Raw genomic sequence first — 25,593 nt, 5'->3', positions numbered from 1 at the left:
TATGAGCATTTCCAAAAGAAGGCGGCAGAGTTTTGTTATCATACGCATCATTAAACAGCTCTGTTAGTAACGGCGACAGTTCTTTCTTAAAAGCTTTATATAAACACGCGCCCAGACCGTCCGGTCCAGGTGATTTGCCTTGGTTCAAATCATCAATCGCTTTTTCAACTTCACGTTCTGTTATTTTCCATTCCAATCGTTGTTTTGTATCGTCACTCACTCGCGGCATCGGAGATAGAAAGGCCCTTCTGAACTCGTCGATATTCACTTCTTCAAACGCAAAGAGTGACTGATAATACTCTAGAAACGCTCGGCCTATGCTCTTGCTATCGTCGGCAACTGTGCCGTTCCATAAAATTCTGTCGACATGATTCCGTCGAGCTTGCGCTTTTTCGAGTCCCAGCGCCCGTTTAGTGGGCGTCTCTCCAGCTACTAATGCATTTGCTCTTGCTCGCACAATCGCACCTTTATACCGTTCCTTGTCAAGCTGCTCGATTTTTTCTTTAATGGCTCCTACATCTTGCTTATACGTCCCAGGCTCTTCGCACTCCAGCGCTATCAGCTGCTTAAGTGTCTTTCGTAAGCCCCTTTCTTTCATTTCCTTCTCAAATCGTAAGCAGCTCGATCTTTCTAAAGCTTTCATTTTTACGTTTTGTTTGAAGTATTCCCATTTCTCTGCAATTGTTTCACTGTTTTCTTCACTTACTTTCCTGACGGCCTCACGTACTGCCTCTACAAATGGCTCGTCTTTTAATAGTAAGGCATTCATTTTCCATAGTTCCCAATTAAAATCTTGTTTCTTCCTCTCCGTGCCTATAGGACATTTCACAATGCAGTGATCTGAAAACGATACTGGTGCCACTGAATAACTATGGCACTTTGGAATTATGTCTTGCGATACGTATATGCGGTCTAACCGCGCATGACTACTACCTTGGAATCGTGTGTAGATGACTTCCCGCTTCCCCTCCAGGCACTCACAGACATCGTCCAGTTCATTATCATTAATTAGCTTAGTCAACACACTACTGCTTTTATCGCGAATACCAGCATTATTGACTCTATCCCGAGCCCTCAAAACACAATTGAAATCCCCCAGCAAAACCATGCACTTATCAGTGCTAATATACTGAAAAAGGTTCGCAAAAAATGAAGCGCGTTCTTCCACAGCGTTCGGTGCATATATGCACATGACTCTGAATTCCAATTCACGAAAAACAAAATCACAAAAAACGATCCTTCCGGTTTGACATGAAAATACATTTTTAACAACAAGGCCAGGCAACTTCTTAACAAACAGGACACAACCGGCGGACGTCCCTACCGCATGGCTCACGACCGCATAATATCTAGTCATGAAACGCCGCACCATGCTCCCGGTCTCCTCCTCTCCGTCAACCTTTGTCTCCTGGACAGCTAGAACCTCTAGGTCTTGGTCAGCGGCCAACCGTAGGACTTGGCTTTGCCTACGCTTGGCCGCCAACCCTCTCACGTTTAGTGTGGCAATAGTGAGCGACAGATTAGGAGCCATTATGAACTAAAGTATGAGATAGACCCGGAGCATGGTGCTTACCTTTCACGACCAGCCCTCGGCTAGCCGCCTCCAGGACCACCCGTCTTCCCGGCGTTATTCTTTTGCTGTGCTTTGTCACCAGGCTTTCTCTCGGGCGGAACATTTGGCTTCGGCTTGAAGACCGACCGCCTCCCAAGAGGCGTCTTCGCTGGTGGCCCGTCACTTGTGCTGGATGCCGCGCTGTCCTTGTCTCCGCCCTCGTCACGGGGGCGCTTGGAGGTGGTACCGAGACTAGCCGCCCGGTCCCCGTCGTTTGCATCCTCGCCCTGTTGCATCGCTGACTCATTCTCCTCGCGTTCGCCTTCATTAGCACCTGCCTTCACAGGGTCTTCGTCCCTCTCGTCACGTGCAGGCCAAGTCACCTGCTCAGCACCCTCGACCACCTTGGCTTGAGCGACCTCCGGTACCGTCGTGGCGTTTGTCGTCAATGAAGGCGCTTGCACACCGGCTCCCTTAGCAGCTTCTTCTGTCTCGACTGCGTCCATGACGTGCTCTGCAGCAACATCACTCGCTGCTGGTCCTGTCACGGCCGCGTAAGATTTAACGCACTCAGCGTCGACGTGGCCGAACCGTCTGCATCTCGAACAGCGGGGGACTTTGCAATCACGGCGTACGTGTCCTGTCCCTTGGCAGCGCAGGCACTGCATGGGCCGCCCAGGTACGACCACCAATGCCAGCTCTCCGCCGACGCGGATCTGGTGAGGCAGGTCTTCCACTTTAATGCCGCTTCTCAGCTTCAGTAGCACGGTCCGAGTGGTCGAGGTCTTGTCTGCCATGCCTTGGACGCGCCAACGCTCCCTGCTCACCTCTTCTACCTTGCCGAAGGTTGTGAATGCCGCCCGGACGTCCTTGTCGGAAACGCCGTACAGCAGCCAGTGAAGCCGGAGTTTCACCTGCTGGTCCTGCGGGTCGACGATGACACATCGACGCCCTTTCACCTGAAGCTCTTTCAGGGCCAGCAGGCGTTTTGTTGCAGCTGCGTCACTGAGGGTCACGGCCCAGACGAGATTGACCTGGTAGGCCCCGAGGCACACAACTTCCGGCAGCAGGCTTGTGGGCGTAAGCGCATCCCGAAAATCCTCGACCTTGTACGGCCTCGCTCTTACATCACCGTGTAAAAAGACGGTGTTGAGAACAATTCGTCCTTTTGGCAGTTGGGGCAAAATAAACTGGTAGTCCCTTTCATCGTCGTTGCTGAACCTGTTTCCGCGGCCCAAAGTGACCGCTGTCGCCGCCCCGCTTGAGGCCATGATTCAACGATCCGATCAGCTCGGCTGCCGGAAGCGGAATGCGCCACTCTGCTGCTCCTGCATGCTATGCAAATTTGTTTACATTTCTAATTAACGAGAGTAGTCTTTTTTTTTTTTAGATTGAGAAACACGAGCGCGCAGCACAAGAGAGCACTTCTCTGACTGCAATTATGTCTATAAGGCACCAAATTACTGCGCTGATAAGCTCTCCCTTTTAAATGGGAGCAAAATAACATAAAGGAAACATGTAGCAGAGCGTGGTTTCGATCCACGGACCTCTGGGTTATGGGCCCAGCACGCTTCCGCTGCGCCACTCTGCTGCTCCTGCATGCTATGTACATTTGTTTATATTTGTAATTAACGAGAGTAGTCTTTTTTTTTTTTTTTTTTTTTTTTTTTTAGGGTGAGAAACACGAGCGCGCAACACAAGAGAGCACTTCTCGGAGTGCAATATGTCTATAAGGCACCAAATTACTGCGCTGATAAGCTCTCCCTGTTAAATGGGAGAAAAATAAAATAATGGAAACATACAGCAGAGCGTAGTTTAGATCCACGAACCTCTGGGTTATGGGCCCAGCACGCTTCCGATGCGCCACTCTGCTGCTCCTGCATGCTATGTAAATTTGTTTATATTTCTAATTAACGAGAGTAGTCTTTTTTTTTTTTTTTTTAGAGTGAGAAACACGAGCGCGCAGCACAAGAGAGCACTTCTCTGACTGCAATTATGTCTATAAGGCACCAAATTACTGCGCTGATAAGCTCTCCCTGTTAAATGGGAGCAAAATAACATAAAGGAAACATGTAGCAGAGCGTGGTTTCGATCCACGGACCTCTGGGTTATGGGCCCAGCACGCTTCCGCTGCGCCACTCTGCTGCTCCTGCATGCTAGGTAAATTTGTTTATATTTGTAATTAACGAGAGTAGTATTTTTTTTTTCTTTAGGGTGAGAAACACGAGCGCGCAACACAAGAGAGCACTTCTCGGAGTGCAATTATGTCTATAAGACACCAAATTACTGCTCTGATAAGCTCTCCCTGTTAAATGGGAGAACAATAAAATGATGGAAACATGTAGCAGAGCGTGGTTTCGATCCACGGACCTCTGGGTAATGGGCCCAGCACGCTTCCGCTGCGCCACTCTGGTGTTTTATTTTTTTTCTTTATTGCCGACTTCAACGTTCTTAATCTTGGTTTATAAAGGATAAAACGTGTGAGCCACACTTTGGGCAACACTTTACTAAAATCTTTTCAACAACGCTAATTCATCAAATACTGAGATCCATTGCGGTGGATCAGGCAGCGCTTTGAAACCATCTCTCACACACACGACACTCTCAATGAAATTTTCCCGAACCGGTCGAACAACAATGTCTCCGTTTTGGAATTGCAGTCTAGAGGCTCAGGACCATAATGAGGTCATACGGGACATCCTCGGTGTTATCAATCGGTAAGAAGCGTATTCCATATGTGTCTAGTGGTAAGTGTTTTTTCAATTTTCTCTGCAGTACATCCCAGTGAAAGATGGCGTCCCAGCAGTCTAGGAATGCATGTTCTATGGTTTCCTGTTTTTTACATAATAAGCAGTCGGTGGTCCAGGCGATGAATTTACCTTTTTCATGAAGTCAGGTCTTAACGGGAAGTGTGTTTGTGTGTAATTTGAAGAAGAAAGATTTAGCTGACGGCCGTATTCGCATTTTTTTCACTCTCTTTAGGACGTCTTGTCCTGGGCCTCCGCGGTGTGGAAGAAGGTACAAAGGTGCAGGGAACATCGTGTCCACGAGATCTCTGTATAGTTTTTTCTTGGTAACGGTGGACAGGTATTCCTGTGAAAAACGTACATTCAACAGTCTATATGACCATACCACTTCACGCAGGTAACCAGTCACGGCTCCTGGCAAGTTGTGAACAGTCGAAACAATGAATCCTGGAATTTGTCTACACAGCCGTGCCTCTAACACCGTTCGGATAAAAGGATCGTCTTGATCCCTTAAAAATACGAAACTTGACACGACTTGTCGCAGAAACAAATGAGCTAGACCAAGCCCACCTTTCTTGACAGGGAGGAACAAGTTCGTTCGACTCATCCTCTCCCAGGTAGACGCCCAAATGAGAATAGCGAAAACTCGGTGAACTTTTTGTACGCTTACCCTCGCAGCACACAACACACTCATAACGTGCCATATCTTAGACACTAAAAAGATGTTGCAGACAGTGGCTCTAGAAAACATTGACAATTGCTTTCCTCTCCACCCGTCAGCCTTTTCCTTTGCTTTCGAAACTTGATCGAGCCAGTACGATTCAGGTTCACGGTAACTTCCGAGAGGCACAACCAAGTACTGCGTTGGTAACGAAGACCACTTCAATCGATAAAGGGCCTCCGGCGTGTCTTTCCAACTACCATGCAAGAAGCCGTAACTCTTATCCCAGTTTATCTGGGCTCCAGTTGAATCGCAAAACTTTTCAACGACAGTCGTGGCCTCCTTAATGCTCACTTTGTTTGTGCAGAAAATCGCAACATCGTCGGCATATGCCAAGATTTTTACGTGCGCTTCCTGCAGCCGATAGCCTGCTATGCGCTCGTCATTTTCAATCGCCAAACAGAGTGGTTCTAGATACATAGCAAATAGAAGGGGCGACAGCGGGCATCCTTGCCACACAGACGAGCGCACGCGAAAGCTATCGGTGAGCTCCCCATTAACAATAAAGCGCGGGCTACATGGAGCGAATTGTCACGGCGAACGCGGCGCGGCGAACAGGGGCGCGGCGGCAAGACGTCGAAGATGCGCTGCATAGCAATACATGAGGCGAACAGCGGGCGGACGCCGCCGCGAGTTCGCCGTGTTGGCCCCAGTGTTATCAGACTTAGCATACGCGTTGTGGTAAATGATGAAACAAATATAAGCGCTTTTTAAGGTGGCATATACCGCTTTTATAACTGAAAAATACATCAACACTAGCGCAGACACCAACGTGGTTGCAGAAGACGAAGAAAGGCCCGCGCGCGATAGACCAGCATGCCTAGCGACCGGAACTGGCGCCTCCCGATTGGCTGTCGTCCGCCGCTGCGCGCTCGACGCTTCCGGCGGCCCGACGAAAATATTTGGACAGGCAGGTCGGCGGCGGCCGTCACATTTATGGACGCCGGCCGTTGGGCGTTCGTCGCCCAAGGAAGTTCGTCGCTCAGACGCCGGTTATTCGCTCCATGTATTCCGGGCTTAATGCGCGTTAAGCATTCTCTCTACGCCAACATGACGCCTTCCGTTATGACGTTGCCAACGTTCGCATGTTCCAGTATGGAGAACAAAGCCTTGTGCGAGACGAGGTCGAAAGCTTTTGCCAAATCGATCTGCATCATCGCGACTTGGTCGCCAAACGCATCGCAACACTCAAGCACACTTCGAGCCACGTGTACCGTGGCTCGAAGCCACGTTGTGATACTGCGGCCTTTAATGCCACATGTCTGGTGCGGCCCTACCAATATTTTAATTACACTTTGCAGTCGTTTGGCCAAAGCTTTCGTGAATATTTTATAGTCGACGTTGCCTAGAGTTATCGGGCGATATGACCCTGGAAACAAACGTTTTTCCTGCTCATCACTCTTCGGAATTCGCACGATATATGAGGTTGTGAAAGACAAGGGCAATCTTTTTCGCTCATACGCTTCGCTTAAATCTTGGTGAAGATCACGGGCCAATGCAGACTAGAAGGTTTTATATAAAGTGGCTCCCAAGCCATCGGGCCCAGATGCTTTACCGATGGAAAACTCATCTATTGCGCACTCTATCTCACTCAGGCTTATTGGCAGTTCCAGCCGTGTCCTGACTTCTTCATCGAGCTTCGGTATCAATGAGAGAAATTCTTTTTCGTAACTATCTTTAAGGTCCCGCGGAGGACCTAAAATGGCTTTAAAGTGATCGGCGATCCCTTGCTTGATGACATTTTTGTCGCACGTAACGTGATTGCCTTTAGCTAGCTAGCGGATTTCCATCCGACATGCGTACCTTTTCTCGTCTGATAAGGCTCGTTTCGTTGGAATTTCTCCCGCCCACAACTTCTCAGACCTTGATCTCACAAGTGCTGCTCTGTATTTTTCTGTATCTATCTTTTCTAGTTCAGTTCTCACTTCCTTTAATTCGTTAACATACACACCAGGCTCGACACTTTCCATGCTGATAAAGAATGGCAGTTGCTGGCGAAGATTTGTTTCTGCTTGTTTCTGCTTGTGTCTAATGACACTGCTTCTTTGAATGGCCAATATTTTGACTTTCTCTTTCAAATCTTCCCATTGAATCGCAAAGCTTACTGGCTTAGCTGAAGTCAGGTTTTCTAGCTCCTTCACTACGGTATCGACAAAAACATCGCCATGTAACAACTGCTCATTCATTTTCCAAAGATCCCAGTTAAAGGTGTGTTTGCTTTGTCCTTTCCCGAACGTGGCAGTTACCAAGCAGTGATCACTGTATGCTACAGCTTGCACATCATATTCACAACATAAGGGCACTAATTCGGCTGACACGTATAATCTATCTAATCGAGCGTGGCTATCACGCTGGTAGTGGGTATATCGCGGGCGAGTACCGCTGGCAAAAACAGTACCCACATCTTCCAGGTCATAATCATGCACCACTGCGTTTAGAAATTCGGCACTATTATCACGAACGCGTGAACATTTTGCTCGGTCTTCAGTATAGCAAACACCGTTAAAATCTCCCAGCAGTATTACGACCTTGGAACAGTTTACGCACGCTTCAAGACGCTCAAAGAAAGATCGACGGTTCGTTTCAATATTCGGCGCATGGATACAAATAGCACGGTAATCCACATCACAAAAACAAAAATCGTCCACTAAGAGACGCCCAGTTTCACATGAAAACACAGATTGCACACAAATGCCAAAATTATTTCGCAGGAATATAGCGCAGCCGCCTGATCCACGAACAGCGTGACAAATGCACACATCAAAGTGAGCACGAAAATTGAACACCATTATGTCGGTTACCTCTTGGCTCTCAATTTTTGTTTCTGGGATTCCCACTATATGTAAGTCATTATCCAAGAGGAGACGACTTAGCTGACATTGCCGTCTTCTTGCACTGAGCCCTCTTACATTTCAAGTGGCTACACGTAGCGTTTCTTCAATATTAACCGCCATGGCTACACGGTATAATGGTGCCCATCACAGTTAGACAAGGATGAGTGCTCATAAAGGTGCGCCGATAACCACGTGGAATGCCTTTAAAGGAGGCGCAGCTCGACCTTCTGGAAAGGGCACTCAAGTGCAACTTGGGCCCCCCTTCCTCGCAACGTTCTAAAAAGCTAGCGCTCAGGATGGCGGCCATTGCACTCACCGACCCCCCAACCTCACTCGAACTAGACAGCACGGAATTACGGAGGCAGTTTACCAGCCTGCCGTCGATCGACCGTAATGTTCGGCCGTGGCTTCAAGGTCGACCTTCTTATACCTGGCACTTTGGGCGATGCTTGTCTACGCCGCTGCCACCCTGTTTCGCCGTCCGGCCAACGGTCTGGTTGTCGGGCCGTTTCCCCGTTGGTTGGCTAGATGGGCCGGTAAGGGAGTCCATGCCTTCAGGTTCAACGAGGCAGCAGGTCGCCTCCGTCTCAGGTGGGGTTTTCACTTCAGCATTTGGAAAGGCGGTAATGCCCTCAGCAGTCGCTTGTTGGTGTCCTGTGGCAACAGCCTGAGCGACTTCTTTCTCCTCCTGTTCAAGCCGTACGGCCGAATTTGCCACGACGTCAGCTGTTTCACCCATCGCGGACGACGTGTCTTCCATGTTCGCCTCGTCCATGACTAGGGCAGAGTTGTCCTCGTTGCCCACGGGTCCGGTCATGCTAGCGGACGTGCGCTCGCATTGACTGTCCTCATGATCGAAGCGTCGGCAGGCACCACACCGTGGAATGCGGCACTCGCGACGAATGTGGCCCGTGCCGTGGCAGCGTAGGCAGAGAGGAGCCCTGCCCGGCACAACCACGAGAGCCAGTTCCCCGGCGACGCTCAACTGATGCGGAAGGTCGTCGAGCTTTACGCCCGGCTTCAACTTCAGCGTAACCAGCCTTCTTGTTGAGTTCTTATCAGCCACGCCGTGAACCCGCCAGCGCTCGCGGACGACGTCGGTGACCTTTCCAAACGGCGCGAAGGCAAAACGTACGTCCTCGTCAGGAACGCTGGGCAGCAGCCAATGCACTTTCAGGCGTACGTCCTGGTTGGCGGGGTCGATGACGAGACACCGGCCCTTTTTGACCTGCAGCTCTCCAACGCTGACAATCTTTTTCACCGCGTCGCTGTCCTTGAAGGTCGCACCCCATACATGGCTCATACGGTAGGCCCCGAGAGCAGCCACTTCCGGCAGGAGCGATAACTGAGCGAGCGCATCGCGAAAATCTTCCACCCGGTATGGGCGGGCCCTGATATCACAGTGTAGGAAAACCGCATTCAAAACAAAACGCCCTGTTGGCAGACTAGGCAAAAAACTTGATACTCGTTGTCCGAGGCAAAAATCCTGTTACCGCGGCCCGTCTTGGCCGCTGAAGCCGCTCCTACGGAGCCAATGATATACACGTCCGTCACGCTCGGTGGCCGGAAGTGGGATTGCGCCACTCTGCTGCTCCTGCATTCTATGTAAATTTGTTTATATTTGTAATTAACGAGAGCAGTCTTTTTTTTTAAAGCGAGAAACACGAGCGCGCAGCACAAGAGAGCACTTCTCGGAGTGCAATTATGTTTATAAGGCACCAAATTACTGCGCTGAGAAGCACTTCTTGTTAAATGGGAGCAAAATAAAATAAAGGAAACATGTAGCAGAGCCTGGTTTCGATCCACGGACCTCTGGGTTATCGGCCCGGCACGCTTCCGCTGCACCACTCTGCTTTTTTCTTTCTTTATTTCCAATGTAACAAAACAAAACAGACAAACCAACACAAAAATGTTAAAAGCCCCAACGAGTAGCTTGTTGACGCAACATTGCTAAAAACGCTTTAATGACACTAGGTCATTAAGTACAGCATACCGTGTTGGCTGTTCGTCCTGGGATTGGTACACCTCTCGGATATAGGCAATGTTTTCAATAAAGTTTTCTCTTACCGATCTTAGAGTAGGGTCTGCATGTCTGACAGCCATTCTTGTTTTCCACATGCTATGCATGTTTGATACCATGAACATGTCATAGGGCACACCCCCGTCATTGTTAACCGCAAGAAAATTAATTCCATATTGTGTGAGGGGGCAAATCTTTTTTCAGCGTTCTCTGGAGGACGTCCCAATGAAATATTGAATCGAAACCGCCTAGAAATACATGTGTTACTGTTTCTGGCTTGCGGCATGAAATGCAGTCAACTGACAAGGAAAGAAAAAAGCCCTTTTCCTGCACCCAGGGTTTGATTGGGACGGAGCCACTATGAAGTTGAAAAAAGAATGTTTTCACAGACGGCCGAAGCGGCATTTTTTTAACTCTCTTTAAAACGTCCTTACCCGGACCAACAGAAAAAATGGCTCGATACGAAGGTACTGGGAGCATCACACTGTATAAAAGTACTGAGGCATAGTACTGTATATCACACGATATAATGGTACTGAGGCATCAAACGGGAAACGTACTTGAAGAATCTTGAAAGCACTTACAACTTCACTTAGATACCTGCACAAGCCGCTTCCAGTAACGCCACACGATGACACAATAAACTCAGGAAGAGCATTCTGCAGTCTCACTTGAAGCACTGCTCGCAAAAAGGGGTCATGCTTGTCCCGCAAGAAAATAAACCTTGAGACGATCTGCCTCAGAAAAAGATGAGCTAAGCCAAGCCCTCCTGCTTTCAGTGAATGAAATAAGTTAAGACGATTTGTGCGTTCCCATGTTGAATTCCATACAAACCATGCAAGAATTCTATGCAGTTTCTGCGCACTAGTTCGTCACATAGCGAGCACCTGCAAAACATACAATATACGCGCAACCTGGAACGTATTGCAAATAGTTGGCCTGGTAAATATGGATAAATGTTTTCCGCCCAATTTCGTAGTTTTCTGGCGCATTTTCTCAGCTTCTTCTCTCCAGTATTCTGAAGGCTCATCATACCAGTTTAAGGGTGCTCCTAGATATTTTGTAGGAGAGACTGTCCACTAAATTTTCAAAGACATTCGGCTTCTCATCCCAGCTGCCATGCAAAAAACCGGCGCACTTCTCCCAGTTAACAGCGCTTCCAGACATTTTGCAATACGTTCGAACTTGTTTAACAGTTTCACGGACACTTTCTTTATCCCCACAAAAGACGGCTACATCATCCGCATACGAGAGAATCCGCATACCCAACGAAACCAGTCTCGCTGATGTATAAGCTCGATCTACATCTCGCGTGACTGCCCCGTTGGAAATGCGTAAACACAGTATGCTTTCCACTGCAAAAGACCGCACCAACATCTTCTAATTTACGCTCTCGGGTTACTGCGAGAAAGAAACCTGCACTTTGATCGCGTACAAGCAATTTGTTATTCCGGTCGTCAGAAAAACAAACACAATTGAAGTCTCTCAGCAGGAAAATATAGCACTCAGATTTCAAATAGACATCAAGCTTTCCAAAAATGTCCTGGCGTTTCTCTTTCATTATTGGGGCGTATATGCAAATTACCCGCCACTCAGAATCCCAGAGCCAAAAGTCACACACAATCATTCCACCTTCATCCCAAACAAATACAGATTCAGGAACAATTTCTAAAGATTTCCGCAACAACAAAACACACCCACCGGAACTGCCGACAGCATGGGAAACGCATGCACTGTACCGCGCTCTAAATGTTTGAACCATTCGGTCGGTGCGCTCTTCACTTTCAATTTTTGTTTCCTGTAGAGCGACTATGTCTAAATCATTTTCTTGCAATAACCGCCTGACCTGGTACTGCCGCCTTTTCGCGCCCAGGCCTCGGACATTGAGCGTACCAATCCGTAGCGCTATTGCAGATTTTGAAGCCATTTCCTTTTTTTTTAGAACAAAAGCAAGCATACTAGTTCAAGCGAACCCATACATACTGCCGTTTCTCGGAACGGGCACAATTCTTTCCTAGGCAAAAGCGGCCGAACTATACAAATGTACTCTGCAGCCCGTCCCTCGCCTCACATACAGGTATTGCTGGGCGACGCCCTCGTTATTACGGGGGCGCCTTCGGTACCGTCGGACTGGAATCCGGCGGAAGGTGAGGCTTTGGTTTGAAAGAAGGACGGCGGTACGAACTTTCTTGCCTGGGCGGCTCCTGTGCCTTCCCGCGGCCCCCTTCGTCACCTTCGCAAACATGCGTGTGTGGGCGTTTCGCAGACGAGCTGCTCGCGACGTCCATGTCTTCTTGGTCGCTACTCGGCGAGGCTTGAGTGGTGTCAGAGACGTCTTTGACGGCGCGCGTTGGCGTAGCGGTAAGCTGTCGTACAGGTGCCACGTCACTGTTGTGGCTTCCAACACTTTTCACAATTTCCTTCTCGGACGTTTCAACAGCTGCCGACGTAGGTGGTCTGTCCTTGATTCCCGCAGCCTCCGCCGCGTCCGCCTCGTCCATGATGTGCTCGGTGGGGTCCTCCCGGCTCCTTTGGCTTGCTACGCTTGCGTAGGTTTTAGCGCACTGGCTATCGTCATGTCCGAACCGCCGACAGAGCTTGCACCGCGGGACGCGGCAGTCTCGTCGAATGTGCCATGTTCGCTGACACAGCAGGCAAAGCGGCGGTCTCCCCGGTACCACCACAAAGGCCGTAATGCCGGACACTCGTAGCTGGTGTGCCAGGTCGTCCAAAGTCACGCCACCCTTCAGCTGCAGATTAACCGTCCGTGTCGAGGAGCCCTTATCGCCGAGTCCTGGTACACGCCATTGCTCTCTGCAAACGTCCGTCACTTTTCCGTACGATGCAACAGCAGGGCGCACGTCTTCATCTTGTATGTGGTAAAGCAGCCAATAGAGCCTTAGGCGGACAGTATGGGTGCTCGGATCTATCACGAGGCAGCGGTGATTCTTCACAGTCACATAAGTTACGGCGAGCAACTTCATTCCTTCCGCAGTCTTGAAGGTCACCGCCCACACGTGGTTCATCTGAAACGCCCCCAAGGCAACTACCTCGGGGAGCAGTTCCAGACGATCCAATGTATCTCGGAAGCCCTCAGCTCGAAACGGCCTGGCTTTAACGCTGCCGTGAAGAAAAACAGTATTTAAAACAGACGAACCTGATGGCAGTTGTGGCAAAAAAACGTCATAGTCCGTACAATCCTGTGCATCTGTACTGTTACCGCGGCCCTGCTGGGCCGCATTCGCCGCTCCGATAGAGCTCGACATTGCACGACCTACGCTACGGTGGCCGGAAGTGGAAAATCGCCACTCTGCTGCTCGTGCATGCTATGTAAATTTGTTTATATTTGTAATTAACGAGAGTAGTCCTTTTCTTTTAGGGCGAGAAACACGAGCGCGCAGCCCAACAGAGCACAACTCGGAGTGCAATTATGTCCATAAGACACCAAATTACTGCGCTGATAAGCTCTTCCTGGTAAATGGGAGCAAAATAAAAGAAAGGAAACATGTAGCAGAGCATGCTTTCGACCCACGGACCTCTGGGTTATGGGCGCAGCACGCTTCCGCTGCGCCACTCTGCTGCTTTTTTTTTTTTTTCCTTTATTGCCTGTTTTCTTTTAAAGGTGACAGGCCGCCATTGGAATATGAACCTGGCAACGTTTAACGCTAGAACGTTATCTAGTGAGGCGAGTCTAGCAGTGCTATTGGAGGAATTAGAGGGCAGTAAATGGGATATAATAGGGCTCAGTGAAGTTAGTATGCCAGAAGAAGCATATACAGTGCTAAAAGCGGGCACGTCCTGTGCTACCGGGGTTAGCGGGGAGAGGAGAAGTAGGAGTCGGATTCCTGATTAATAAGAACATAGCTGGTAACATACAGGATTTCTATAGCATTAACGAGAGGGTGGCAGGTCTTGTTGTGAAACTTAATAAGAGGTACAAAATGAAGGTTATACAGGTCTACGCCCCTACATCTAGTCATGATGACAAGGAAGTCGAAAGCTTCTATGAAGACGTGGAATCGGCGATGGGTAAAGTCAAAACAAAATACACTATACTGATGGGCGACTTCAATGCCAAGGTAGGCAAGAAGCAGGCTGGAGACAAGGCAGTGGGGGAATATGGCATAGGCACTAGGAATAGCAGGGGAGAGTTATTAGTAGAGTTTGCGGATCAGAATAATATGCGGATAATGAATACCTTCTTCCGCAAGCGAGATAGCCGAAAGTGGACGTGGAGGAGCCCGAACGGCGAGACTAGAAATGAGATAGACTTCATACTCTGAGCTAACCCTGGCATCATACAAGATGTGGACGTGCTCATCAAGGTGCGCTGCAGTGACCATAGGATGGTAAGAACTCGAATTAGCCTAGACCTCAGGAGGGAACGGAAGCAGCTGGCACATAAGAAGTCGATCAATGAGTAAGCGGTAAGAGGGAAAATAGAGGAATTCCAGATCAAGCTACAGAACAGGTATTCGGCTTTAACTCAGGAAGAGGACCTTAGTGTTGAAGCAATGAACGACAATCTTGTGGGCATCATTAAGGAGTGTGCAATAGAAGGCAGTGGCAACTCCGTTAGACAGGATACCAGTAAGCTATCGCAGGAGACGAAAGATCTGATCAAGAAACGCCAATATATGAAAGCCTCTAACCCTACAGCTAGAATAGAACTGGCAGAACATTCGAAGTTAATCAACAAGCGTAAGATAGCTGACATAAGGAAGTATAATATGGATAGAATTGAACGTGCTCTCAGGAACGGAGGAAGCCTAAAAGCAGTGAAGAAGAAACTAGCAATTGGCAAGAATCAGATGTATGCGTTAAGAGACAAAGCCGGCAATATCATTACTAATATAGACGAGATAGTTCAAGTGGCTGAGGAGTTCTATAGAGATTTATACAGTACCAGTGGCACCCACGACGATAATGGAAGAGAGAATAGTCTAGAGGAATTCGAAATCCCACGGGTAACACCGGAAGAATTAAAGAAAGCCTTGGGAGCTATGCAAATGGGGAAGGCAGCTGGGGAGGATCAGGTAAGAGCAGATTTGTTGAAGGATCATGTCCAGGAATTCTGGACATTCTCCTTCGGAACTTCACAGCAACGCACAAGTGTGACTCAATGGGAATTTTTTTTTTCTAATTTATATTTCAGAATATAGGGCGAGGGTCAAAAAGTTTCAAACGACGACAACAAGAGGGTAGTCCCTTCTAGCAACATATGCATTTTGGCACTTAGTCGGAACATTGGTGGTACGTTAAAGCAGTTAAAGAAAGTAAATGGGGCGGTGAAGTCCAACGACAGGAGAAAATCGTTTTGCACCCTCCCGCCAGAGGGCACATTGGCTTAAAAAAGCGCCAAATTTAAACCTTAAAGCGATTTATTACAGCTGACATTGAAAAGGTATTGGTAGAGGGAGTGTTATGCAGCCTGTTTGCACGTGCAGGCTTTTCTGAAGCAGCCGAGATGGTACAGAGTGGTTATGCATGTGCATGTCTTGAGCGTGCCTGGGTATGGTTCTATGCGCATGTTCGCTCTGTGTATGAGTGTGCGGGCGTGTGCCTCCGTATTTGCGTTTGCATGCGCGCGAGTGCGTGTATGCGTGTGTCAGCGTTCGCGACGTGTGTGAGCGTTCGCAGCGTATGTGGGTGCCTGCGTGTGTGCGCGCTTGTGCGCGCCCTTGCGGTGCATGCGTGGGCGTGTGTGTACGTGTACGCGTGCCAACGTGTGCTTTTCGAGTTTCAGCATGCAGGATTGCGAAAAAATGTGTGCGTGTTTGTGTGCGCATGGATATCTGTGCGTGCGTATTGTGCGTGTGTGTGTGCGCGCGTGTGTGTGTGTATGCGTATGACGGATGGAGAGAGAGTACGTGCGTGTGAGGGAGAGTGCGTTTGCGTGCGAGGGATACAGAGTGTGTGTGTGTGTGTGTGTGTGTGTGTGTGTGTGTGTGTGTGTGTGTGTGTGTGTGTGTGTGTGTGTGTGTGTGCGTGTGTGTGTGTGTGTGCGTGTGTGTGTGTGTGTGTGCGCGTGTGTGCGCGCGTGTGTGTGTGTGTGTGTGTGTGTGTGTGTGTGTGTGTGTGTGTGTGTGTGTGAGTGTGTGTGTTTGTGTGCGAAGAAAGAGAGAGACGCTGTTTAGAGACAAGACAAAGCGGACGTTGCGTACTACGCTGCGATGTTTTCCTTTGTTAAACTGTAGTGCATGACCAGAATATAAGTTCTTTTAAACTTTTTTTTTTCCTTTAAACTAAGTTCTGTGTTATCAATCTCGCACAGCCGGCGTATAATCACTGTCGCGCTCACCTATCACTGTTTCCAGCATGTGTGTGCGCGCGACGGAAAGAGAGCGTGTGTATACGCGAGGGAGAGAGATAGTGTGCGTGAGTGTGCGTGCCAGCGGAGAGTGTGTGCGCGTGCTAGTGCCTCCGTATGTACATATGCTTGCACGCGAGTGCGCGTATGTGTGTGTGAGCGTTCGCGGCGTGTGTGCATGCCTGCATCTGCGTGTTAGTGCATGTGTGTGTGCGCTTGCGTGCTTTCGGCGCATGCATGGCGGCGCGTGAATGTACACATGTGCGACCGTGCTTGTTCGTGTTTCAGCATGCATGCCTGCGGACATAACTGTGCGTGTTTGTGTGCACATGGATATCTGTGCGTACGATGGGCACGATGAAGAGGGCGTGTGAATGCGTTTGAGGAAGAGAGTGTGTGCTCGTGCCAGGGAGAGAGAGTGCGTGTGTGTGTGTGCGAGGGTATTTGCGTGTTTGCGGGTGTGAGCGAACATTTTCCTGCTTACACCTACTCTTGGAAACAAACGCGATGTGGAGACCATTAAAGCCCGTGTTTAAATCCACGAGACAACTACGAATGACACTGCAAAAAGAAAGCGCCTGCGATGTCAGTAATGCCGCCCTTGCCTACCACGGCCCGTAAGAGGCTGCCAAGCAGTTCAACTTCGTTATCTTGCTTCCGTCGGTGGCAGCGCAATGTCTTGAAGGCAATGACGCGCAAAATCTGCACTATCATTCGATCGTGCATCGTTTCGGTGACCAAGCGAGCTTTCGGCAGCGCACGTTTGTTGCTATATTGACATTTCAACTTTAAACGGCTTGCGTTCGGAAAAAACAATGTGAATAAAAATCGACAGTCGTCTGGCCGCAAGAAACATGCTCACGGAGCCGTGTCATTCATGACAATATCTCAAAAGGCTGGAAGCGGTCAGGTCGACGTTACCCTCGACCTTTTTCCGCGTCAGCGAGGCTTTCAGAGAGCGCTTAATTGCAAGATATTTGTTCTTACTCTTACAGGATCATGTTTCATAAGCATATATTCGCTCAACTATACAATGTCGAAGGCAGGCTCCAAACTACTCATTCGCTTTAGCCACCCAAGATCAATTATATAAAAGATAATCAACATACATTCGTGAATTACGCACACAACTGTTCAACTGGCTCCGTATCCGGAGGTTACCGTCTGAACACTCTAATGATAATAATGTCAGGAAGATTTACATTGATCTATTTCTTAAAATTTGGTGCCGTTAAAAAAGACCACCTGTATAATGATAGTGCAGTAGGCATCTAATAAAGCAGGTGCGAATGCTCGGACAGGTTTTCTTGATGCAATTCAAGTTGATGAACTTAGAACACACGCATCCAAGGATGCACCTCTGTCTTTACAATGTATTCTCCTACATTGTTCAAGAAATGCCTCAGTGCCACGGTACATCACAAAAGGTGTGTGGTAGCATTATTTGCTCTCCCTAATAGATTTCTGAGCGTTCGCGGCATCAGGCTTGGTTTTCTGGCGTCATCAGGAATCAGAACAGTGAATTAGGGTCTGATTTATCTTGCATGAGTAATTGACAAATCGCGCAACAGAAGGTTCCCGGAATGATGTGTGATGACGACATTCTGCCCCTATCGAGAATGAATGTGATTTATACACGAGCGAATGTTTGTGGCTACGCAGCGAAAAGCCTAGGCCTTAAGTTTAGCAGAGAGAAATCGGGAATTATGATGTTTAATGAAAAGACGAATAATTACATGGTGTCAATTCAACAGCAAGTCATACGCATAGTCAAACAATGTATATGCATATTCAGCCATTGCATATTTGCTTGCTTACGAGGGTATGGGCCATTCCTGATTATGTCGTTCTTGTTTCGGGTATGAGCCCCCATTGCAACGAGCCACCTTAGATTTTTTCGCCCTAATCAACCAATATATCGTTTGCCAATGTAGCCGTGCGGTTTGGGGCTGCCTCCACCACGGGCACTAGGTCGGAACTCATGTTTCCATTGACTGCATACGTATATCAGCAATAATTCTAGAAAAAAAGCGGTATTTTTTTCTTTATGTGTTAACAATAGCCAGTTAAAATATATTCCGCAAAGCACTCATCCCAATACTTCAGTACTTTTTGTTCTAACACACACGTGCGCGCTACTGTATTTGATATAATGTACCATAATAATTTTGCATTGATTTCCGCCAGGCAGCTGTTTTTATTTTTAATGACGCCAGGAAACCCAGCCTGATGTCAGCAACGTTCATATATGTAATCGGGAGCGCGCACAATGTTCTCGCACACCTTGTGTGATATACCGTAGCGCTGAGGTGCTTCTTGTATAACGTAGGAGAGTCCGTAGTAAAAGCAGAAGTGTACTGTTGAGCGCATGTGCTTAAGTTGATGAACTTGAATTGCGACAAGAAAACCCGTTGGAGCATTTGCACCTGCTTTAACAGAAGCGTACTGCACCATGAATATCCAGGCAGTTACTTTTTAACGGCGCCAAATTTTAATAGAGCAATGTAAATCTTGCTGACATTATTGCTATCATTCCAGTGTTGAAATTGGTAGCCTCTACATACGGAGTAAGCTGAGCAGTTGTTTTAAACGAAGGTACGATAATTAAATTGTCAATAATTGATCTTAGGTGGATAACGGACATGTGTAGCTTGGAGCCAGTCCGCGAGACTACCTAGCTGAGCGAATAATTAATAAACATGCTTCTATTTTACAAATCCTTTACAGATAAACTCTGAAAGCATAACTGACGCTGAAAAAGACCGTCTTTAAGGGCGACCTGACAGAGCCTAGCCTTTTGTGATAATGTGATCAATAGCATCACTCCGTGAGTACGTTCCCTGCGGCCAGTGCACTTTTGATGTACATTTGTTTTGTTTTTTTTTCTAAATCAAGCAGTTTAAACCTTTGATGTCAATACAAAAGCGAACGTGTGCCGCCGAAAGCTGGCTTGGGCGAAGTAGGGGTGCACGACGCAATGATAGTGCAGATTTAGCGCGTCATCGCCGTCAAGACGCAAGGAAGATAACGAACGCGAACCGCTAGTAGCTCCTAGCGGGACCGTGCCGATGGTGATGGTGCCATCGAGACAAAATACAGGGTGGCAATACTGACTTTACAGGCGCTTTCACAGCGAAGCTGTGTACCTCTGCCCCGAAATGCATTTGTCGTGTCAGGGAGCAAGAATTTTGGCCGATCCTGGAGGTTGCGAAGTATCGGGCTGTCACGCGGCGGAGGTGAAGCAGGCTTCAAGTGCTCCGCCAATACTACTACTACTACTACTACTACTACTACTACTACTACTACTACTACTACTAATAATAATAATAATAATAATAATAAAGATGCATTGTTTCCCGTCGATGGGCATGCTGGAATCATTTGTGAACCGCACATGGTCTCACGCGCAGAAGGCATTGCCGCATATGCATAGGCGGAAATGTATGTACAACCATACAAGATGACTCGTAAGAGGAGAGAGGCACCGACTGTGGAGTGCAGTGTCTGCCGTACAAACGAAAGACGAAATTATGATATCCACTGTCCATATATGTATATTCAGGCACACCCAAGTGTGGTACTGAGAAGTTCATTACCACGCACTTTGCATTGGTTAGCTGCGATGACACTACCTTTGTGATCATCATTGAAGACTTCAATGTGGGCATTTGAAAACCAGAAAATAAATGGTTCACTGAGTTTGTGCATGAAGAATTTGGTTTGGAGTGCTACACCACTCGAAGTAACTCAATTAACCAACAATAGTCGTGCATAGATTCTACTTTGGCCAAGACATCTGTCTAAGGTTGTAACCGGACCAACCCGTATATATCACAGTAATCACAGTAAGGCTATCGTCACTACCATTACCAAGTGGTGACAGTGACAAGAACTTTATTAGAGTGTCCTGAGGAACTTGATTAGGGGGCACCCGAAGGCTCCCCGATCAAGTTGGTGGCTCCACCCACTACGGGACAGGGAGATGGTGACTCTCCGCGACGTCGCGGGCCCTCTGGACGGCCTGTAGTTGGCTTGTGAAATCCGAGCTCTTCAGCAAGGCGTCCCACTTGGACTCGTTATGAAAGTCGGAGCCCGCGTTGTACGGGCACAGCCAGAGCATGTGGTCGAAGGAGCAGCACGCGTGACCGCATTTGGAGCACGATTGCGGAAAGTTCGGGTCTATCCAACTAAGCGCTCTCGGGGTGAGGTACGATCTAACAGCCTGAGCCCTGTTCAGTTTCGGACTGGGGGGAGGGAATTTTCTCCTGCTTTGTCTGTAATGTGACGTAATTTCGTGAAAGGTTGTAGGTTTATCTTTGAAGGGACAATCCTGCGGGAGAGCCGGACTGCTAGCTCTGGCGCGGTTCGTGAATTCACGCGCCAGGCAGTTGGCCCGCTCGTTAGGGTTGCAACCCGCTCGGTTAGTTGCATCGTCCATGTGTGCCGGGAACCATGCTATGTTGATATGACCTGCAGTTTCTTCTCGCGTATTAATACGAAAGCATCTGTTAACGATGTTGGCTGCGTGTTTACAAACTAGAGCGGACGAGAAAGCCCTGACCGCCGTGCGCGAGTCAGAGAAAATGGACGCCGGGCCTTTTGCGGCTTGAAGAGCCAAGGCTATCGCGGTTTCCTCCGCCTCGTTCGCGTGTTTGGCGTAGATTGATGCGGCGCTGATAAGCGTTCCGCGCGCGTCAACGACCGTGATTGCAAACCTGTCTTCGCTGCCATATTTGGCGGCGTCAACGAAGAATGCATCTGCCCCGTAAGGATCTATTCGTCGAAGGATGGCTCTAGCCCGCGCTCTTCTGCGACCTTCGTTATATATTGGGTGGATGTTCCTCGGCACGGGCTCGACCTTTATACCTTCACGGGCTAATTTAGACAGGGGGTGTCGGTTGAGCGGAGCCTGCATAGGGAGTTGACCAGCTTCATCAAGAATTTTGATTCCCGGCTTAGTTGACGAAAGCCTGGAGATCTGTGCAATAAACTGTGCTTCAATTAATTCGTCTGTGGTATTGTGAATTCCAAGTTCAAGTAGTTTTAATGTGCTAGCGGATTGTGGAATACCGAGTATTCTTTTGACGCCGGACCTGATGAGTGTGTCGAGTTTGTTCTTTTCAATTTTGCTCCACTTGAGGTACGGTGCCGTGTAAGTAATGTGACTGATAAAGAAAGCTTGGAAGACCCTGAGTAGGTTGTCCTCCTTGAGTCCCCCCCTTTTGCTTGCGATTCTAGTTATGAGTCTTGGTATGTTTTTCGCCTGCGCGCTCAGCTTGTTTAGAGCTTCTGCATTACAGCCTTTGGCGTTGATTAGAAGTCCTAAAATTTTGATGGAGTTCACCCTCGGAATGGGGTGCTCTTCTTGTGTTGTAATTTCGACTGGCAGCGTTTCCAGAGTGGTGAAAATAAATACAAGACCGCTTGTGTAATCCTGTGTGATGTGCTAGAGCTTAGCTGGTCATCCACCTTCACAGAGTTGAATGACCCCTACTTTTTTTTTTTCGCTTTGAGTTTCGCAAAGAAATAATGCTTAAAGACCGTGTCATTAGTCCTTGTCTCTGCGGATATAAATATTTCTTCAAATAATCACTATACCCCATTTGTCTCCGAGAGTAGGGCCAAGCAAGGAAATGCTCGCGCGCTCGCCCAAACATATACATACAAACACACAAATACCACTCTCTCTTTTTCACACATGCACACACAGACACATAGATACACACATGTTCGCCCCCATACACATTTACACACGCATAAAAATGTGTGCACGCACGCACACGGAAATGCACGCATATACAAACGCCTGTGTTCTCACAGGCGCATAAACGCGCTAGTGCGCGCGCAGATTCAAATAGGGCGACACAAGCACGCGTGCGCAGACAAACTCAAGCCGACACGCGCGGACGCTCAAGACGTGCTCAGGAATATACACGCCCATCCCCTCCCTGCTGCCTTTCAAAACTATGCGCGTGAGAACTGACTTAATGACACTCGCTTTGCAATTGCCGTTGCAACGTCAGCTATAAAAAATTGCCTTACGGTTTAAATTTAGTGCTTCTTGAAGTCAATAGGGCTACTTTTTTTACCTACACTGGCTGCACGAGTGTAGTTTGTTTAGGAAGCCACCACTTTTTTACTTGGTGTAGAAAAATGTAGCTCTGCCTACCCACAGGAAGCCATTTCTTATAGCTGTAGTGTAGCATGAAAACTACACTTCCCGAACTACACTCTCAAAACAGTTGCACCCTTCAGGGTGTACATTTGTCCGACAACAATAATGGTCATCTGCCTTGCTTGCGTTTCCTTTCTTGAAAACTCGGCGCTCGCTACTCTCCTGTCGAGAATGTTGTGTGCTACTGCTAGCGCACATGCCGTTCTTGCCTTGGAAGTACCGGGCTCACAGCGTTAAATAAAAGAAACGTAAGCAAGGCAGAAGCCGATCATTGTTGTGGGACAAATATACACCCCAAAGGGTGTAACTGCTTTAAGAGTGTGCACTCTTTAAAAACATTGTACCCTTTGTGGCTTATATTGTCCCACAACGACAACCATCAGCTATCTTGTCCGTGTTTCCTTTCTTTAACGCGGCGAGTCCACTACTTCCCAGTCACGAACGGCTTGCGCGTTATGAGTAGGACACACGATTCTCGACAGGAGAGTAGCGAGCGCCGAGTTTTCAAGAAAGGAAACGCAAGCAAGGCAGATGATCATTATTGTTGTGGGACAAATGTACACCCCAAAAGGTGCAACCGTTTTAAGAGTGTGTGGTTTCGATTAGTGCAGGCCGCGGACGTCAAACAAGCAAGGTCGCGTCGCAAGCACCTGGAGCCATTTCATCTCATACTGTAGGCGCTGATATAGCAACGATATTTAATGTTCGCTGCAATGACAGTAGCGAAGTGCCTGCGTGACCATGTGTCGCACAGGAAGGTGAACTAATCATCCAAGAAGACAAAATTATCGTACTCAGAAATAGTGCAGACTTTTTCAGACTCCGCGCGGTATTACATACGCATTGAGAAGTCGTCTTCGTGCGCTGCGCTTTCGCAATGTATTTAGCTACAGTTTGTCTAGATTTGTTAATGAATCGAAAACCGTACATTGGCGTTTAGTTTCAGGGTAGCGTGAGGTGGGTAGCGCTACGCTTGTCCGCGGCGACGTCAATCCGCGGTACCAGCGTGTGTGACGGGGATCATTGCTCCTAAAAGGGGGCGATGGCGAGCGGTTACGAGTAAAGATCGATCTGGCGCTCCCATGGGTTTTGTCGCCCCTAACACTGAAATACGGAGCCAATAAGTGCGAAGTCCGGCGCTTTTCGTCTGCTGATGCAGAAGACGACGCACAGTGACGCTACAGCAAAATTCCGCCCTTACCTGTATGGGAGGCCATTCAACGTGGTCAGCGACTATCACGCCTTGTGTTGGCTAGTTAAATTAAAGGACCCTTCAGGACGGCTGGTGCGGTGGAGCCTCAGACTACAAGAATCCAACATCACTGTAACCTACAAGTCCGGACGAAAACACTTAGATACCGATTGCCTATGACGCGCCCCCATTGACCCGCCGCCGCAAGATGACGAGGATGACGACGCCTTCCTTGGAATAATAAACGCGGAAGACTTCGCTGAACAGCAACGAGCAGACCCGGAGCTAAAAGGCCTCGTCGATTATTTGGAAGGGCATACCGACGTTGTCCATAGGGCATTTAAGCGCGGATTGTCTACGTTCGCATTCCTCTAGACTATTTTTTCTTCCATTATCGTCGTGGGTGCCACTGGTACTGTATAAATCTCTATAGAACTCTTCAGCCACTTGAACTATCTCATCCATATTAGTAATGATATTGCCGGCTTTGTCTCTTAAAGCATACATCTGATTCTTGCCAATTCCTAGTTTCTTCTTCACTGTTTTTAGGCTTCCTCCGTTCCTGAGAGCATGTTCAATTCTATCCATATTATAGTTCCTGATGTCCGCTGTCTTACGCTTGTTGATTAACTTCGAAAGTTCTGCCAGTTCTATTCTAGCTGTAGGGTTAGAGGCTTTCATACATTGGCGTTTCTTCATCAGATCTTTCGCCTCCTGCGATAGTTTACTGGTATCCTGCCTAACGGAGTTACCACCGACTTCCATTGCACACTCCTTAATGATGCCCACAAGGTTGTCGTTCATTGCTTCAACACTAAGGTCCTCTTCCTTAGTTAAAGCCGAATACCTGTTCTGTAGCTTGATCTGGAATTCCTCTATTTTCCCTCTTACCGCTAACTCATTGATCGGCTTCTTATGTACCAGTTTCTTCCGTCCCCTTCTCAGGTCTAGACTAATTTGAGTTCTTACCATCCTGTGGTCACTGCAGCGCACCTTGCCGAGCACGTCCACATCTTGTATGATGCCAGGGTTAGCGCAGAGTATGAAGTCTATTTCATTTCTAGTCTCGCCGTTCGGGCTCCTCCACGTCCACTTTCGGCTATCCCGCTTGCGGAAGTAGGTATTCATTATCCTCATATAATTCTGTTCTGCAAACTCTACTAATGAATCTCCCCTGATATTCCTTGTGCCTATGCCATATTCCCCTACTGCCTTGTCTCCAGCCTGCTTCTTGCCTACCTTGGCATTAAAGTCGCCCATTAGTATAGTGTATTTAGTTTTCACTCTACCCATCGCCGATTCCACGTCTTCATAGAAGCTTTCGACTTCCTGGTCATCATGAGTGGATGTAGGGGGCGTAGACCTGTACAATCTTCATTTTGTATCTCGTATTAAGTTCCACAACAAGACCTGCCACCCTCTCGTTAATGCTACAGAATTCCTGTCTGTTACCAGCTATATTCTTATTAATCAGGAATCCGACGCCTAGTTCTCTTCTCTCCGCTAAGCCCCGGTAGCACAGGACGTCCCCGCTTTTTAGCACTGTATATGCTTCTTTTGGCCTCCTAACTTCACTGAGCCCTATTATATCCCATTTACTTCCCTCTAATTCCTCCAATAGTACTGCTAGACTCGCCTCACTAGATAACGTTCTAGCGTTAAGCGTTGCCAGGTTCATATTCCAATGGCGGCCTGTCCGGCCTGTCCGGAATGTCGAAATCCCACAGGTAACGCCGGAAGAAGTAAAGAAAGCATTGGGAGATATGCAAAGGGGAAAGGCAGCTGGGGAGGATCAGGTAACAGCAGATTTGTTGAAGTATGGTGGGCAGATTGTTCTAGAGAAACTGGCCACCCTGTATACGCAATGCCTCATGACGTCGAGCGTACCGGAATCTTGGAAAAACGCTAACATTATCCTAATCCATAAGAAAGGGGACGCCAAAGACTTGAAAAATTATAGACCTATCACCTTACTGTCCGTTGCCTACTAACTATTTACTAAGGTAATCGCAAATAGAATCAGGAACACCTTAGACTTCTGT

General features: G+C 48.1%; 2 non-coding genes across 2 annotated transcripts; both read right to left on the bottom strand.

Annotated features, from left to right (window-relative positions):
- Positions 1–3,071: 3,071 nt before the first annotated feature.
- TRNAM-CAU (transfer RNA methionine (anticodon CAU)) lies at positions 3,072–3,143 on the bottom strand. The gene has a single exon. It is a non-coding gene; the product is annotated as a tRNA-Met (tRNA).
- A 482-nt stretch (positions 3,144–3,625) lies between these two features.
- On the bottom strand, positions 3,626–3,697 carry TRNAM-CAU (transfer RNA methionine (anticodon CAU)). The gene has a single exon. It is a non-coding gene; the product is annotated as a tRNA-Met (tRNA).
- Positions 3,698–25,593: the final 21,896 nt, after the last annotated feature.

The sequence above is a fragment of the Dermacentor andersoni genome, chromosome 1 (assembly GCF_023375885.2).
Source record: "Dermacentor andersoni chromosome 1, qqDerAnde1_hic_scaffold, whole genome shotgun sequence".
Classification (NCBI taxonomy): Eukaryota; Metazoa; Arthropoda; class Arachnida; order Ixodida; family Ixodidae; genus Dermacentor; species Dermacentor andersoni.
The sequence above is the reverse complement of the archived record's forward strand: the minus strand, read 5'-3'. Positions and strand labels throughout refer to the sequence as shown.